A 13070-nucleotide genomic window follows, 5' to 3' on the forward strand; every position below is an offset into this window, starting at 1 on the left:
CAATAAGCTTAAACTTGTACAGGCTGAAGCACACAAGTCCACACAAGTCATATAAACACAGAAACACACAGGAAGTTGCATTACCTTACATACACTGGAATGCTTTGTGGACTCCTGTGTTACTATCAAGCTATAAATAGATGATGGGGAAAATAAATACTCAAAAGCTAATGTCATCTATTTTGGCACTAATTGCGTCAGCGCATCCAAACGTCTTCTCCAAGTTTGTCTGGGAAAGTTCCACGCAGTTGAGTTCAGACTATTAACGCCTCAGAGGAAAAACAAGTTTCGGGGACATTTGGGAACTATTGAACACCGTGACTAACAGGAAGTGTACATGTAAGGATGCCATTAAGGACGGGGGAATGAAACACAAAAAAAATCCCAAAGCGGCTCCCCTGGCTAGCGGTGAGGTGACATAACCCTCCTCAGCGTGAAGCGTGACACCCACGAACAGCAGCGTTGAGGCTTTGAGAGCGAAGGATTCAAATGAGAAGTTAAAAAAAAAGCAAATAATGTTTTTGTGTTGTTGTGTTTGCTTGGCTCCAGTCTTTGCTCTTCTCTCTGTGGGGGAGATGAGATAACGGGGGTGGCCTGTCACCTGAGTGGCTCCAAGGACACTGCTATGAGAGAGTAGTTATATTTTGCTTTTTTTCCCCACCTGCTCCACCAAATGCCCCAGTCCTCGCTCTAGCGGGTAATCGTGTGGAATGTTATTAACCCCAATGATCTGGCTGGATGTGAGAGTTCTTCACACCCTCGGCGAGAGGTGAGCCAACCAGGGCCAGTAAGAAAAGAGGGGTTATTTATAGGCCTGCTGGTTGTGGACTTGTTATTCTTACAAGTGATTAATGGAAGATATATGGAGTGAGACTAGCAAAGTGATTCCTCATTTAGGGGATGCCCATGACTGCAAAGGACAAATGGAACAGGGAAAAGGAGTGTGGAGACGGAGAGTGTGTACCGACATAAAACGCATCATTGAGCTGGAAAATCTATTTTTTGAGAAAACCACATATTGATTATAGCTTATGGCCAGATTGCCCTGTTGCGAGTATCAATTAATTTGATCTGTATGTCTCCGTTTTAGAGGAGAGGATTGCTTTGGGACCCGAGTGACAGTCAAAAGAATGTTGCCCGGAATTACTGACAACCGGGGCTGCTTCATCGTTTTTTTGGTTCTTTCCAGTGTGTTGGTCGACGGCCTGCTCTTTGCTTTGAGGGATTCGTTTGACACGCTCTCTCACACCCTGTCCACACCACCCGGTTTTTGTATGAAAATGCCTAAATATCTGTCTGTTCTTGCTACCCACCAACGTCACAATTTGAAACTGGTTTCCAGATAGGAGAAGTTCGGCCCCGGTCTAATATGGACCTCAAGAATGGCTATTTTGGTCCATGATGCAGTAACATTTACTGCCTGCAGGGGGAAGCAGTGCTGTTTGAAGCACTGTGTGAAATATAGAAGAAGAACAGACAAAAGCTAGCGGTGGCAGACGTCAGGCTGGAGTGTGTAGCTAGTGGTCTACAGATTCCAACAATTTAAATTTCACCTTTGAACGTAAACATGGCGCTTTATCGTCGGCGAGCGAGGAGCTGCTGTGCAGGATGATTTTAAATGAGCAGAGTCAAGCCATCGAACGCGGCACCATCAGCCCTATTACATGATTCCAGCACCTGATGGCAATGCTTGACACTGTCTCAGTTAGAGCAGCACCAGTGAACACAGCTAAGTGTGGACACACCGGTTTTTGTTTTTTTCCGTAGTCAGAAACGGTGTAGGCGGACGGTTGTAGTGTTGACATGGCGTCGGCGTCGCTGTCCAGGTGCTGGTGCACTAGAAATTGGCTTCAAACCTTTAGTTGGGTGCACAACACAGCATTGACAACATGGAACCACTGCTGGCTCAGTCTAGACTGGAACTTTATCCAGGAATATGATGCTGGGAGATCTGGTAACTCTTTAATCTGTCACATTGTCCAACGCTTGGATGACTCCCCATGAGCAGCTCTGAGAAACATGTTGTGGTCTTTCTTCTGTTGCTTCCATTTCCATTTGAGTTTGAGTTTGAGTACATGGCCACAACATGTACTCATATAGATTGGCACTCGGTGGAAATGTTTCACCCCATGAAATTTCCATCAACGTATTGGTGAGTCCGAAATGAGAGAAATCTCAGGGTTGGCTGAATCATCACTTTTCGGTGATGTTGGTATTATTTTTCTTATGCACGACTTCACTATGCTGAAAACAAAGCAAAGCGTTTGCTTGCACTGTCATCAAGGCGCATGAGCAAATTATTAATGGGCCTCATGCTTGGAGTGTCAGGTTGAGAAGTGGATGTTTCTTGGAGTTATTGGATAATGAGGAGTCTGGTTGAGGGCAGATGCATTTGGCTCAGACCCTGGGAGTCTCTGTGGACAACGTGGATCATCTGCCCCACAAGTGCATGCAAGCTGAGGTTTAGCATGGTCGTGCAAATTGAGGATTGAGAGGACACACTGTGACAGCCAGGACTTTCACCTCATATTAAAAACTCTCCCCAATTTTTTTTTTTTTTAAATTCTTAAAATCCGGAAAATCCCGCATCCCTTTTCTCTGGGGATACAGGAAGGAATGGAGGAGCCGGAGGGAAGCAAGGCCATTATAGAGGAGTGGGAAAAGTTTACCGCCAACGAGAGATGCCTGGAACACCGAAGGCAAAACATCACGTCAGCCTGTGTAGATTGAGTGTATCTGCTGTGTCCTAGCAGCAGCGATGCTGTTGTTGTGATTTACATGAAGCCGGCGCCACTTCATTCAGGCTCTGATATGATCCCATAATCGTGTGAGTGCTGAAATTTAATTAGAAGATAGTGTTTATCCTCTGAAATTTCATGAGCAAAAACGTCCACTGGAAAAAAATACAAACCAAAAAAAAAAACCCTTCTCAGTCGTCTCACAGTCGTTAGGATGGCAGCATCAAAGTGTTTTAGGTGGGCAGCACTTTGGTTCATTTATTGGGAGGGGAAAACAGACAACCTGACTCACGCACACAAGCACATATTAGCACAACGCAGCACTCTATATTCACAAATCAGCCCACCATTTTGCAAGCTTAATTACCTCCCCAGCAGTTATAATCTTTTCCTAAACATTCCGAGATGGGAAGGATGAAATTTTAATAGGCGAGCGCTTCTGAGATTGCACAGGCACGAGAAAAAAAAAGCCACATCTGCAAAACAGTGCCGTTCTGCCGCACGGCTGCACGGGCGGGTGTCAGCGGAGGTGCGCGTGCGCCTGTGTGTGTGTGTGTGTGTGTGTGTGTGTGCGTGGGCTTGTGTGTGTGTTTAGAGCTCACATACGGCCTGTCAGGAGAGGATGTGCATATCCTTCCTTAAAAGTAGGTGACTGCGTGACCTTGTCTTCCCGGCTGTCATCCGAGCCCCGAGTGTGTCACGTCGGATTGCTGAGTGTCAGAGCGGAAAAAAGGGGAGAGGAGCTCCTGCTAGCTGTGCCGAGGCGTCGCCGGCACGCCGTCGCAGGACGCAGAAACAAGTAAAGACGTGGCGTGAAAGCGGGAATGACAGAGCTGCAGCTAGTTATCGGCGAGGCGTCACTCCAGCTCCGGCTCCCGTTTGAAGCTCAGCCTCCGTCCCCTCAATTCAAACAGGCCGGGACGCAGCCCGGAGCCTGTGTTCCGTGGAGTTTCCGGAGTTTGTCTCTCAGACTCGCCGAGGGCGCTGAAGTGGCGGAAACGGCTCCCGCTACGGAACGTCGTCACGGTTCTCTGAAAGAAAAGCGTGTTGCCACGCAAAAATCCTGCCCGGAACACTTAATTAAAGCAAGCTGCCGGCCATTTTCACACAAACATACGTGTGCTTTCCATCTGGGATTTACGTTTCGCCCTGGGTTTGAGGCTTTATCTCAGCCAAGTGGCTCTAGTGCAGGCACGACTAAAGCACACTAATTAACTTGTTATAATTTGTTAGTTTAATACATATTATGTTGTATTTCTGTTAGGGGTGTGTGGGGGTTCTTACGTAGAGATGTCTGTGTCTGGCAGAATCCACATTAGACTTGTAACCAGGTACAAAGCCGTTGTAATCTCTTTCTTGGCGCTGCCAAAATGAATAAATTGTGATTGGAACGTTGATTGGAAAGCCCAAATAAATAAAGACCAAATAAACTGGTTCAAGTGAGTCCACAAGTTTCGGTGTAGTATTTGTAGTCTAGTAAGGTCTTTGTGTACTTGCCCTGTGCTGTTTCTCACGCATGCATACAGTACACACAAGATGTGTACCTTTGGGTTCTGGAGTCAGTGCCACTGTCTTGCTTCATTGCAATGGTTTACATGTTTGTCAGCAAATGTGACATGAGATGACTCGGTTTGTCGTCGGTTCATTCAAAGAAACTGGTTTCGCCTTTTATTTGCTCTCAGCTGGCTTGTGAACGTTGGTCAGAAGAAAAGAAAAGGGAGGACAAAAACAACATTGTTCTGGTCCTTCAGCCGAGGCCAACGCGCGCAGTATTTGAGTACAGGAGGTCACGCTGAGGCTTGGAGTCTGGATCGATTCCAGCTTCAAGAAGATTTCCATTCTGGCAGAAAACACCAAAGCTGTGTCCACCGTCTGCCTCGAACTTCACCTTGGAGACTTTAGCGTGAACATGTTCGGACCGTTGTTGAGAGTCGTTACTGTTTGTCGAGTCCGGGTGACTTCTCAGGTGGTATATAAGAAAGATTTGCTCAGGAAAACATTTTGTCCTGGAAATTTACAGCGCACAAAAGCTGGATGTGCTGTTTTTGTTACTTTGTGTTTATCGTCAAAAGATGTTTTGTTCCCAGATGTGTGGAAATAAATCGTGAATTATATGTCAATTGTCAAGTCAATCAAGTTGAATGAATAATGAACAAAATTAGGCAACAGACATTAAGATACTTCATATTTAAACCCAGAAAAGTTAAACGTTAACTCAGCCGTTTGAATGCAGTCAATTCAGTCAATTTCAGGAAGACTTTCCTTAACCCAGAGGTCAATGAAAGTCCATCTTCTCCAGGCCCCTGTGGTTTTCACACAGGGTATCGCTACTCCCCAGGTTAGGAAACGACTCCCCCCTGTCCTCTTTGCAGCTGTGCAGGGGTTTGTCCCTTCCGAGACGAGTGGGAAGTCCAAGGCTCTAAATCTATGGAGGTTATAATGAAAAATTATGAGAGGCTGCTCCATTAGAGTCTGGGATGAAAACAAAGATCTTCAAATAACTACAACGTGAGACATTAAATGATTGCTCTTTCATTTTTTAATATAGCAGATTATTCACTGCAGAGCCCTTTGTTACAATTAAAGCAATCATTTTGTTAGAAGTTGATTCTTAGCCACATATTCAAAGCCAAAGAGTCTTTTTGATGCATGTGAATGGGATCCAGTGAGCATCAATCCTGCCCACGACAGCTATAAGCGACACATAATAACAGCTGGAGTCATCTGTTCTGCTAGCAGTCACACATTAACATCTATCTCCTCATAACACCTTGCAGTAAAGATGATTGAGTTTGTTCCAGCAGCCCATTACTTCTGAATCACCACAGTGCTTTCTCACGCTTGCAGACATCCCCATGCGTTTTTTTTTTTCTTCCTGCGCCGCATGTGACACTAGCATGGCTCGTACTTCCCCAGAGGCACAAATCAGAGCTGCAGCGAACAACAGGGAGTCATCAGTTCGCATTTTCACCAAGTCTCGCCCGTCTCCTCTCCACCCTCACCCGCCTAATTAGGACGCAGAAAGAGTTGGGGGGTCAGCCTGGAGTTTGTTGGAGTTCTGGGCTCACTGTGGTATCCGTGCTTTGACGAGGCACTGGATTGAAAAAACAAACAAACAACAACAACAACATACAAATACAATCCAAAATGCATCGACTTTACTGCTGATTTATGTTTAAAATGATCTTTTCCCACATGGAAAACACCCACTACGCATGCAGGCAGATTTAAAACACCATCTTCACTGAGGTGACAGCCTGATCGGAGATGCTTTGTATTGTGAGAGCTGAGACAAACTAGCGTTAACTGGCTTGTTAAGAAGGGTACAATATTTACCTGTCATCTGATGACAGGTAAAATATCTGGCCTCTGAAGGCCGGTTGAAACAACAGGATAGGCCGATAGTTTCCCTGGATGGGATAATTTTGATCAAGATGATGAAAATGATCCAAGTGCTCCATCTCTACAATGTAGAATGTCTCTGATGACTCGTCATAAGTTATATGAGCATTCTTTGTAACTTTTACTGAACTTTTTGCTCACTACCTCCTCTTGGGGATAAATGGTTCTCTCCACCTTCGTGCACATTTTTTTTTTTTTCATTTAAGAAAACCTGCGGGACGTTCATTGGTTTTCTCTCCAGTCTCCATCGCCAACCTCCTTGGGGACCACTGTCTCTGCCACCAGTCCCTGCTGCTACACACCTGCATCCAAAATCACCATGTTGTCTGCAGGGACACCAGCAATGTCTCGCTCCTCATGCATAACTCCATCAGAAAGACTTTGTATTATTGCGCAACAGGGGAACACAACATTAGCTTGTCCACTGCAGCTATTTTGCCAAAAAAAAAAAAAGGGAGGGACATTTGTCTGGACCGACTGCTTTGTCATACAGAGAACTGAAACTGCACACACACACGCACATACAAACACACACAACTGCGTGTAAACAGAAGTAACAAAGGAATGTTTGTTTTCATTAGTCACGCTTACTGGTCGTTTTGGGACCAGGGGGTGCAGGCGTCAGAGGCTGCGTGATGAGTTCAGGGTCCTGCCTGATGAGTTCAGGGTCCTGCCTGATGAGTTCAGGGTCCTGCCTGATGAATTCAGGGTCCTGTCTGATGAATTCAGGATCCTGCCCCTGCTGTGATTCTGACTGACTGATTCTGATGTTTTAGGTTATCATTGGCTGTTTGACAGTTTTAGTGAGTTATCAGATTTTCAGCAGACATGTTGGCAAAAACATGCAGTGGTGTTGAGGTATGTTGAGAGCGAGCTAGTTACTGTGCCTACCTACCTGTTTACCTTACTTAGATACTTACCTACCAACTTAGTTTCCTACCTTTACCTGCCTACCATTCTTCCTACCTACTTACCTATTGATGCAGCTAGCTGGCTGGGTGTTGTTTGACTGCGCTGAACTGCCACACAGTGACATCATCCGCACGTGCAGGCAGTCCAGTAGGAAACATCCTGTAAACGTAGAACAGAAAAGACAGGCAGCAAATCGTGCCATCTGAGGAACAACCCCCCCCCCCTGTTTTGACTGCGTCTGAAAGATTAACACAATATTTTGATGTGTAAAGGAAACAATTTATTGTACGCAACTCATGTCTTTTTTTCATTTTCTCTCTGCACTGTGGAATTTATCTCATCACTGTGCTATTTTAATAAAAGAGAACGGCAAGGGTGGGGTTGAAAATCCCAACTTCTAATCAGTGCCCTCCCTCCCCCCATCCCTCGTTGCGAATATTAATCAGTTCATTTACTTCCAGGAAGTCACAGCTTGCATTTGACAGGTAATTACATCTGTGACCACGCATGTGTGTGTGTGTGTGTGTGTGCGTGCGTGCGTGTTTGCATGTACATTGCTGGTTCATGACCTGAGACACACACACACACACACACACACACACACACACACACACACACAAACACACACACAAACACACACACACACACACGGTCCAATCCTGAACAAACCCGGAAGTAATACGTCCATCTATCTTCATCTGTCTCTGCCTTGTTTCAGTCTGACTGTCCGTATTAACGGGACCCTCGCAGCGAGCAGTGGCGCTAACAGCAGACAGACTCCCCAACTGAATGTTTGAACAGGTGGTTATCACGACTGGTTTCTAATTAACTGCTACACTGACTTCCCTTAATCGGCTGTTCAAATTAATGAGTCAAGTCGTTTGCAAATATTGGAATTATTTTTTACCCCCCCCGTATAAATTTAGACAGGAATTTAATTATTAGCAAAGATAACTCCGAGACACTTTTCAAGCCTCTGTGTTTTTCCCTCTCCCCCGTAAAATTCCGCCATGCGCTGAAGCTCCAAGGAGGCACTTTGGTTCATTGCGTGCGTCCTTGTGTTTATCGCTGCAGAAGAGGATCCAGCCTCCTTTTAGCAATAACAAGCTCACTGTCTGTCAGACATGCGGCGAGCCGAGTGGAATTATAAGTGTATTTAGGCGGCCTTGAACGCGCTGCTATGCTATGCTTTGGGAAAATCCTGTGTAATCTGCAGCTATTGTGGCACGTTTTCCATTTAGACAGTTTTTCTCTCTTTTTGAACATGGAGAAAAGGAGCTCCAGTCATCTGTGCTGCCGACAATGGTATTGTATTATACATAATCCTGACACTTCCCCAGCGGTGCTCCAGCTGTGCTCTGTGAGTGTCCTCGCAGCAGAGGCTCTCCTCACTGGGGGAAGCAGTGACTTGAGCTTGGACACTGGCGGCCAAGACGGAAAGTTATGCTGTTGTCACAAACTATTGTGAAGGCTTGTAGACTGGCCCAGTCAGCAGCGGCTCACGCCAGCATGCTTTTCCACCACTCCTGGTTTATAAAGCCTCGGATAAACTTCAACTTCTTTTGGGACTGACGAATGTTAAACCTCTTCATGTATCTAATTTCCCAGTGTTTCCTTAGTAGGAGCCCTGTGCATCGGGGAGGGCCTCTGGCCCTGGCAGCCGTGATGCGGGCTTTGGGTCCGCTCTTCCGTGGCGGGGCGGGGCGGGGGTGCGCCATCGCCTCATGCAATTTTTCATTTAGTCAGACAAAATTAGGAAATTATATGGTCGCCATATGCTGTTTTAATGAAGATGTGTAGAGATGTTTTTATATGACAAATTGTCTGAGTCTGATTCAGGATTCTTGGATAAATAAACATGTATTTAAGAAAATCTGAATTTGACTGATGAGAGCTCAGGTTGATCCTAACTCTTATTATCTGTTCATTTTTTGAGGACATGTACACACACACACACACACACACACACACACACACACACACGCACACACACACAAAGCAAAATTGGAACAGCAAAATCCGCCCCTGCTCTCCATTTTGCCCGGGGGTCTCAGTATGGCCTGGCTCCTTCCAACCCCCCCACCCACCCTGCACTGCCGAGGGGCTGGACAGACACAGGGAGCCTTCCTTGACTCTCACCGCCCCATCTCATGCTTACATATGGACACACGCGCACACACACACACACTGGTGGACAGGCTTGCGGCCCCATTGAAGCTCCTCCCGGTTGGTTCCTCTCGGATGCTGGCCTTGCAGATCGGGGACATGTTGCTCGGCCAAATACATCACGATGTTGGACTTTCGCTCTGACACATTTCGCGCGCATCTTCCCGCCAGAAGATTACTGGCGTGAAACGACTCACAAAAATCACAGATGAAAGAGTTTTGTTTTTCACTGACTGGTTCCGAGCTACCACCCGGCCCCCCGATTCACTGTTGCATTTTTTATCGCCTCTGTTAGCACCAGTTGGTTCCTACTACTACTCCAATTATTGTTTCTCCATAATAACCTCTCACACCTTCGTTCCCTGCAGTGCTTGTGTCTTTTCTTCTGCCCGCTTTCGCAGTAAAACCGTGCAACAGGCTTATGAGCCTCTTGCTTAAATTTGTGACTGTTTTGCTCAGTTGGACACCAGAGTGCTTCACTTTTTTTTCAGAAGTGGTTTAGTTGTCCATTGGTTTTTGTTTGTTGAGAGATTCTTGTCGCTCAAGTCTGAAATTGTCTGAAGTTACATTGAATTTTTGTGCATCGCACTGTACATTGAAAGAGGGTCGGTCATCAGAAGGTCATCAGCGATATCATCGGCATAGCTCAGCCACGACTGTTGAAGTATCTGGAAACTGTTTGAAATACCCTGGTCCATTCAGCTGCATTAAGACTGTTTCTAAGGGACAGTGATGGCAACACAGCATTATGTGTTTCTGCATTGGCTGTCCATCCCCCTCCTGAAACTGATGCAATGACAGGTCACACAAATGTGTTGGCATGTAGTTGAAATGTATGCAAAGTCTGGCAACAAAAATGCTAATTTAAGTTTTCTGCAAAAACAGAAACAAACAAAACAAACAAAAGGGACGCCCTGCAAGGACCGAAACCCAGATCCAACATCTGCATGCCTGAAAAGCAAGGAGAGGGAGAAGTTCCTCAGCACGGACTGGTCCACCTGAGGGGATGCAGGGAAGAAAAGGAGAAGAAGAGATACGATATGAAAAGTGCCTGCGGGACAGACAACAAAAACAGAAGACACAGGGAAGAGTTCAGTGAGATTATTTGCAAAAATTTACAATTTGTGGAGAGACATCATGACGGAGCCTCGGAAGTAGCTGTGGCTGGCTGGGGAGCCACACAACACACAGAACTTAGAAAGATCAGGCTTTTAAGTTTGCATTTAAAGGTCAGGCTGTCTGCTACCAGCAGGAGGAGGTTTTCCAGAACAAGAGGGGCAGGAGCGCAGGACTCCCCGCTGACTACTTTAAACTCCTGGAGCAGACCAAAGCTATGAGATTTTAGTTTGGCCCTGTACAGTGTTACACCGAGGTCAGGTTTTTTTTTAACCTTTACTGCAGCCAGTCAACAGGGGGCAGTAAGGGTTTGGCTTGCTGTATTATGTGTTTTTCCTCTTTCATGTGGCATTCGAAGGGACTGGGTATCAAACAATAGGATGGATTTATGACTGAGGAAGTTTTAGCTTTTAGCCCCATCAATCTTAATGCTTGACCAATTAAAGCCAAGGTCCTGTAGTCTGAGGTGTGGCTCCCAAAGTCATCACTACTTTTACTAGAAGAATTTGTTTACACAAATCCAAAAAATATTCACACCTTTTGTCTCGCACCTCCGGCCAAATACACGATCGATTTGAACAGAAAGTAAACTGGCTGTGACCAGGAAATAACTTGATAAATTTGCAGCAATACAAAAAAGGGCCACCCGAGGGAACAGTGGAAAAAACAACATAGTTCAAAAATCTACTCGTATTTTGCTGGTAAGGTACAAATTCACTGTGACGGTTCCAGCACAAGGTTGTTCAAAAGTGTTCTGGCTGTCGTCAACAATTCCTGAATAAATAACCACGTACAAAAATCTGCTTCAAAGCCACAACAACTGCAAAAAAAACAAAAAAACAAAACAAAACAAAAACACATTCACATATATCAAGAAATAAAAGAGATAGAATTCCTCTCCTGCCAACAGCGGCGCCTCGTCGGCTCGCTGAACTCGTTGACTCAATATGGAAATGTGGATTGTTTCCGCGGCCTTTCGCTGGCCGCCATGTTTGGTCTCGCGCATATATGCAAATGCACCATTTCAGCGTCCTCTTATCAGATGGCAGGCAGCGGCAAGTCCACACACGTACGCACACACACAACAGCCTCGTAAGCCTCACATTCCTCTGAGTCTCACCTTATTGGAAAATCAGAGAGCATTTTAATTCAGCTGGATGGCCGGCGTTATATAACAGCCCGATGATGAGCCGCTCAACTTTTATATTGTGCTCTGACTTAATGCCTCCCCAGAGTGGCTACCGGCGGCCCGTTATCCTGCACCGCCATACAACTGCGCGCACATCGTAACCGTCTCTGAAACACCAGCGAAAAAAAGATGCCTTTTCACGCACAGGAGAGAGAGAGAGAGAGAGAGAGGGAGAGAGAGACGGCAGCTGAATGGAGCGCTCAGAGGAGGAGTAGGAAATCCTGAGGAGCGTAAGAGGGAAGGCACCCGGAGGGAGACGTACCTTCAGATGTCACTGTCAACTCCAGCAGAAGGCAGCGATTGAATCAGTGTCTCTCAGGGATTCAGGGAAGCGGCAACGGGCGGGAAGTGGGGAGCGGCGGGGAGGGAGGTGTGGGAGGGAGGTGTGGGGGCTTCCTAAAGTGCCTTATTGTCTCCTCCGCCCTGTGATATACGCACACGGCAACGTCTGGCGGCGAAGTTGCAGGGGAAGCAGAAGTGAGGGTGCAAAAGTGGAGGAGGAGGAGGAGGAGTCGCGCGGTGGGGGGGTGGGAGAGGGGTATGAGGAGCAGTGGGGGGAGGGGAGGATGTTTTCGGAGCGACAGATCGGAGAGAAGAGGGAAAGCCCAGAGTGATTGGCGAAAAGATGGAGTGAGGAAATCTATGGCAAAGGACCAATGATCTCTGAGGCCTCGTGATATATAAAGGCGGGGAGGCAGCCGGGCCGATAGGATTCACATAAAGCCGCAATGGCGCTTTGACATTCACTTAGCCCCGAGTCGCAGCCGAGCTCCTCTGTGTGTACAAAGTCTCCATTTGCTGTGGCATCAGCGACTCTGTTATACGTCCAGCGTGAACAAACAGTATCGATGTGACTGGAGGAAAGTGCATCAGTCTTAGTTTGTGGAGTTTTTCCTTTTGGAGGTGAAACTGCTTGTATGCACGCGTGGGACTCTTGCATGAGCGAGCCTGACGACACTCAACGCTCGGTTCTTTCTTTCTCTGACCAATCCAACTTTTTGGACGGCGGTCAGGTGTTTGATTCCAACCCTGACTGGATCAGTCAGTCATATAAAGTGGAAAAGCAACGCTCACGATTGATGCTCTCGTGCTGAGCCGGTCGATCGAAAAAAAAGCCACAGCCTCATCGTTCACATGGCACTTCACAAGGCTCCTGCTGTCTGTCTTGGCTAATGGCACCTGTCAATAAAGATCCATCCGGAAGCTCCAAAACAGGTTTATTTAATAGCATCAGCTCTAACAAGGCTGGGATTATTTTTTGCAGTCCTGGTGGCCAAAAAAATAAAAATTAGGCAAGAATGAACGTATTGTGGCTGGTGGTCCTTGTCGGCTTTGCAGACAGGGTTTGACGTAAACTGACCAACCCATCCTAAGTTTCGCAGTTGTGCAGTCAGCTTCAGCTATCATCATTGCGGGACTGTGGTGTTTTCACACATTTTGTGTCAGCCACAGTGAGAAAAGATATTGATGTTTGAGATGTGGTTTTCAACTCCCGCGTGTGAAAACTTTTTCCGTGGCAGTTTTGGATTTTTCTTTTTCTGTGTTTC

At 46.4% G+C, this 13070-nt stretch overlaps 1 protein-coding gene across 1 annotated transcript in view; it reads left to right on the forward strand.

The window, feature by feature from the left end:
• Nucleotides 1-13070, forward strand: part of shisa9a (shisa family member 9a) — a 47075-nt gene that overhangs the window by 2703 nt on the left and 31302 nt on the right. The window lies entirely within an intron of this gene.

The sequence above is a fragment of the Nelusetta ayraudi genome, unplaced genomic scaffold, assembly GCF_046127955.1.
Source record: "Nelusetta ayraudi isolate G7.1 ecotype Tasmania unplaced genomic scaffold, CSIRO-AGI_Nayr_v1 ptg000042l, whole genome shotgun sequence".
Taxonomy (NCBI): domain Eukaryota; kingdom Metazoa; phylum Chordata; class Actinopteri; order Tetraodontiformes; family Monacanthidae; genus Nelusetta; species Nelusetta ayraudi.